This window comes from Heterocephalus glaber, unplaced genomic scaffold, assembly GCF_053883595.1.
Source record: "Heterocephalus glaber isolate CG9 unplaced genomic scaffold, H.glaber_assembly_v1.0 deba00000122, whole genome shotgun sequence".
Taxonomy (NCBI): Eukaryota; Metazoa; Chordata; class Mammalia; order Rodentia; family Bathyergidae; genus Heterocephalus; species Heterocephalus glaber.
In genome coordinates, this window is record NW_028258138.1 from 35672199 (window position 1) to 35678117 (window position 5919).

General features: G+C 43.1%; 1 pseudogene; it reads left to right on the forward strand.

Moving 5' to 3' along the window:
* The first annotated feature begins 2897 nt into the window (after window positions 1–2897).
* Window positions 2898–5560, forward strand: LOC101716620 (isoleucine--tRNA ligase, cytoplasmic-like; annotated as a pseudogene).
* Window positions 5561–5919: the final 359 nt, after the last annotated feature.

The following is a 5919-nucleotide window of genomic DNA, read 5'->3' on the forward strand; positions in this document are numbered from 1 at the left end:
ATAGCAAAAGCATTTCTAGGTAACAGAGACATGGCAGGGGGTATCACAATCCTCAACCTGCAACTCTACTACAAAGCTACTGTGATAAAAACAGCATGGTACTGGCAACAAAACAGACTTGAGGACCAGTGGAACAGATTAGAAGATGCAGAAACAATGCCAGACACACTCAGTCATCTCATCTTCGATAAAGGAGCAAACACCCTCACTGGAGGAAAGATAGCCTCTTGAATAAATGGTGCTGGAAAAATTGGGCTTCAACTTGCCAGAGATTAAAACTAGACTTATATCTCTCACCATGCACTAAACTAAAATCAAAATGGATTAAAGATCTAAATATTAAAATAGAAACTCTGAACCAGTTGGATCAGAGGTTAGGTAGAACTCTTGAAGACATTGGTGTAGGAAAAGATTTTATGAACCAAACCTCAGTTGCCCATGAACTAGCACAAACAATCAACAAATGGGATCTCTTGTTATTAAAATGCTTCTGCACAGCAAGAGAAACCACCAACAGTGTGAAGAGACAACCCACAATGTGGGAAAAAATCTTCACCTGCTCTTCCTCAGACAAAGGTCTACTATCTCAAATCTATAAAGAATTTAAAAAGATCAGACCTCCCAAATTTAAAGACCCAATCGAAAAATGGGCATCTGAAATGAACAGACATTTCTCAGACAAAGAAGTAGAAATAGCAAATAAATACATGAAAAAATGTTCAACATCACTGGTCATTGCAGAGATGCCAATGAAAACAATGCTGAGATTTCACTTCACTCCAGAAAGAATGGCTGCTATCATGAAATCAACCAATAACAAATACTGGCTGGGCTGTGGGGAAAGAGGAACCCTGCTGCACTGCTGGTGGGAGTGTAAACTGGTGCAAGCACTATGGAAATCAGTATGGAGATCCTCAAAGAATTAGGACTGGAAGTCCCATTTGACCCTGCTATTCCACTGCCAGAGATCTTCCCCAAAGAATTAAAAGAATCATACCACAGTGATATATGTGCACCCATGTTCCTAGCAGCACAGTTTGTAATAGCTAAAACTTGGAAACAGCCCAAATGCCCATCAACTGGAGACTGGATAAAGAAAATGTGGGGTTTTTTTTTATAAAATGGAGTACTATTCAGCCATAAAAAATGAGAAATTAGAGACATTTATAGCTAAGTGGATGCACATCGAGGGAATACTGTTAAGTGAAATAAATAGGACACACATGTGTAAATACTGAATAGTTTCTCTGGTGTGACAAACTGAAAGTGTAAATAAGGACTAAATGTATAACAGGTCATGTGAAATAGGAAGAAAAGGGGCAAAGGGGAAGGAAGTGGGAGGGCTAGGGGAAAGGATAGAAGGGAATGGGATTAATATGAGAAAACGGAAAAATAGGAACAATATCTTTGTAAATAGGGAGGATTGGAGAGGTTGAAGGGAAGGCTGGGCAAGGGTGAAAAATAAGAACCAAGAGAAATTATGTAAAGGTGCAAATTTCCAATGATGAATGTCATTATACTGTATATCTAAAATATACCAATTATTAGAAGGAATAATCGATAATGTAAAATAGGAAGAAAAGGTCCAAAGGGGTAGGGGTAGGGGCAGTGGGACGGGCATGGGAAAGGAAAGAAGGGAAAGAAAAGATGATGAGAAATGGAAAAAATGGAAATAAAGTCTTTGTAAATATGGAAGGGTGGAGGGGGTGAAGGGAGGGCTAGGAATGGGGAAAAAATAAGAACCAAGATGCATTATGTAAAGGTACAATTCCCAATGAGATCGTGTTGTATACCTACAATGTACCAATAAAAGAATTTAATACAAAAAGAAAATAAAAACAAAAGCATCTACTGGGTAGAGGCCAGCAGTGTTCCAAACATCCTAAAACACACAGGACAATCTTCAAAAAAGTTATCCAGCTCCAAATGTCAATAGTACTGATGTGGTGAACCTCAGGGGTCTTGCCAATGACATGGAAGTGTTCCAACAAGCTGCCTCAGTGGCACCACCAGCCTCCTTCCCATCGCTGCTAGGTCCTGACATGCTCTGCTATAACACATTAAACACTCAAATGAAAGCTAATCCTTACTTAGTACTCATGAACTGGTTATATCCCTGAATTGAAATTAGTCCTCTAGTTGGCCTGTGAACACGACCTGCCTGCCAATGTGCCTGTCATCTGAGACTAGCACTCTAATTTATTTGAGCAGGCACATATCAATCTTATTTGGAAAAAAAGGTGCCAATAAAACCCCAAAGAGCATTGCTAACTCCAACTCTGGGGCAGTCTAGGGTGTACAAAGTGCTCTCCAGTAACAAGTCTTGTAATTTGACCTGAGAGCTGGTGGTGCTCCCGCACTCCAGGAACCAACTCTATGACCAACTCCAGGATACAGGGGAGAAGAGAGCTTCAAAGTGGATTCAGACTATTCCACTCCACAGGAATAGAAAGCATTCTTTACAGTTCCTCTCCTCTTCCTCTGGCAAAGCAAGAAAAAAATCAGAATGCCTCTTAAGCGAAACCGAAGTTCAGTGAATTTCCTTGCGATCATAGGACTTTCTGGCTCCAAACTTTGTGAGGACAGCTGAGTGAGATCCTCTTCTAGGAAGTTGGACATAGGTTTTGGCCTTGCAGAAGCCAATCCCGTCTCCTGCAGCAGGGCCACGCCAGGTGTGGGTAGGTGACGCTCTGGGCTCTCAGCCAGGCTGCACACCTAGCTTTTTGCAAGGAGACTACTGTGGATGAGGAGTGGCACCTGCCGGCCTCTCCGCAGTGCAGCAGTAGAGGAAGGCCCATCTAGGAAGCCATGAGAGTGAAACCAACCCAGACGGAGCAGAGCTGCAGGGTCTGTGTTGCTCGGAACTCACCTGTCCAGTGCACCAGCCGCACCATGTGATGCAGCTTCATCTATCTTCGAGGTCCGACTCCTTAGAACGTCCAGGAGAAAGGGTTGGTCAGTTCTCCAGAGCTTTCCTACAGGGCGAAAATGAAACCCCTCTCGGGCTTACTGCCCTCCAGGAGAGCTGCACCCCACGGGCTCCGGAAGCTGTGCACTGACAGTTGCTACTTCCTGGCAACCACCTGGCAGCCTGGAGCCCCCGCCCCGCCTTCCAGCCTATTATTACCAGGCTTGGCCGATAGATTAACTTTGACAACGACTACAAAACTCTGTATCCACAATTCATGGAATCTGTCTGGATGTTCAAGATCCTTCAGTATTTGTAACTTTCCCTTTGGAAGAAGATGAAAATACATCTTTGGTTGCTTGGACAACCACTCCCTGGAATCTACCTAGTAACCTTTCTGTCTGTGTTAATCCAGATATGGTATATGTAAAGATTAAAGATGTTGCCAGAGGAAAATTACTCATTCTAATGGAAGCCAGATTATCAGCCCTCTATAAGTTGGAGAGTGACTATGAGATCCTTGAAAGATTTCCTGGTGTTTATCTCAAAGGCAGGAAATACAAGCCCTTGTTCAACTATTTTCTGAAGTATAAAGAGAGCGGCGCTTTCACTGTGCTTGTCGACAACTATGTGAAGGAGGAAGAAGGCACAGGGATTGTGCACCAGGCTCCTTACTTCAGAGCTGACGACTTCCGTGTCTGTATGGACTTCAATATTATTCAGAAAGACTCATTCCCTATTTGCCCTGTGGATGCTTCAGGCTGTTTCACAGCAGAAGTGACACATTTTGCAGGACAGTATGTGAAGGAGGGTGACAGAAATATCATCAGGACCTTAAAATAACAGGGCCAAGTTCTTCTTGCCAGCACCTTCACTCATAGCTATCCTTTCTGCTGGAGGTCAGACACACCCCTCATTTACAAAGCTGTGCCCAGCTGGTTTGAGTGTGTGGAGCACATGGTGGACCAGTTACTGAGGAACAATGACCTGTGCTACTGACCAGCAGGGAGATGTGTTTCTTTATACTGTCCTTTGCAGGATACCAGAGTTTGTGTGAGAAAAGCGGTTTGGAAACAGGCTGAAAGATGCAGATGACTGGGCAATTTCCAGGAACAGATACTGGGGCACCCCTATTCCCCTGTGGGTCAGTGATGACTTTGAGGAGGTAGTTTGCATTGGCTCAGTGGCAGAACTTGAGGTACTATCAGGAGAAAAGATCTCAAATCTCCACAGAGAAAGCATTGATCACCCCATTGCGCTGTGGTAAAGGCCCATTGTGGCACGTCTCTGAGGTGTTTGACTGTTGGTTTGAGAGTGGCAGCATGCTCTACACCCAGGTTCACTATCCATTTGAAAACAAGAGGGAGTTTGAGGATGCTTTTCCTGAAGACTTCATTGCAGAAGGCATTGACCAAACCAGAGGATGGTTTTACACCCTGCTGGTACTGGCCACAGCTCTCTTTGGACAACCACTTTACAAGAACATGATTGCAAATGGGCTCATCCTGGCTAGTAACACCCAGAAAATGAGCAAACGAAAAAAGAATTACCCAGATCCAGTTTCAGTCATCCAAAAGTATGGTGCTGATGCCCTTAGGTTATATCTGATTAATTCTCCCGTGGTAAGAGCAGAAAACCTCCTCTTTAAGGAAGAGGGTGTGTGGGATGTCCTTAAGGATGTGTTGCTGCAGTGGTACAATGCATACCGCTTCTTCATCCAGAACACCTTGAGGCTCCACGAGGAGGAAAAAATACAATTCCTTTACAATGAGAATACAGTCAAAGAAAGCCCGAACATTACAGACCAGTGGATCCTCTCCTTCATGCAGTCCCTCCTGGGCTTCTTTGAGACTGAAATGTCAGTGTATAGGCTTTATACTGTGGTGCCTCACCTGGTCAAGTGTGTAGATATTCTGACCAATTGGTATGTCAGAATGAATCGTAGAAGATTAAAGGGTGAAAATGGAACAGAGGATTGTGTTATGACCCTAGAGACCTTGTTTAGTGTCCTGCTTTCTCTGTGCAGACTGATGGCCCCTTACACACCATTTCTCACTGAATTGATGTACCAGAATGTAAAGATGCTGATTGACCCCGTTTCCATTCAGGACAAGGACATACTCAGCATCCACTACCTCATGCTGCCTCGTGTTCAAGAGGAACTGATTGACAAGAAAACTGAGAATGCAGTGTCTAGGATGCAGTCTGTCATTGAACTTGGGTGAGTGATTCAGGACTGAAAAACTATTTCAATAAAATATCCTTTGAAAGAAATTGTGGTTATCCATCAAGATCCTGATGCTCTGAATGTTATCAGGTTCTTGGAGAAGTATATCCTTGAGGAATTGAATGTTCGTAAAGTTACACTGTATACAGATAAAAACAAGTATGGCATTCAGCTACGGGCAGAGCCAGATCACATGGTCCTGGGAAAGCATCTGAAGGGAGCCTTTAAAGCAGTGATGATGGCTATCAAGCACCTGAATGGTGAAGAGCTGGAGAAGTTCCAGAAGAGTGAAATTACAGAGGACATCCCCATGAAGACTCTGAATATGAAGACTGTGTATGTTTCTGTATTGCCAAGGACTGCAGACTGCTAGTACTCATTGCTCTGGTTGCTTCAGTCAACATTTCCCATGGACCTTTTTCCTCTACATGTGGATCAATGGACATGAAGATATGTCCTTCAGTCTAATATGCTGCTTTGGCCCAAAGTTCAAATAGGATTGATGAACTGACTTGAGACCTCATGTAATATTCACACTTAACCTTAAAAACCTATGCAGTCATGTTGGGGAAAGTCATTACCTCAGTACCACCAAGTTTATTTCTGTACTGGAGTTCATAAAGTACAGAGGGTAGAATTCACTTAAAAGGCATAATATATGTGAATATTGATTTATGGGCTTTTAAAACTGATTTGAGGCCCTTAAAGAAGTGAACATATATATTTCTGCTACCTGGATTTTCTCAGGTACTTTGATGGAATATTTTATGTTTCAGTAGATCAA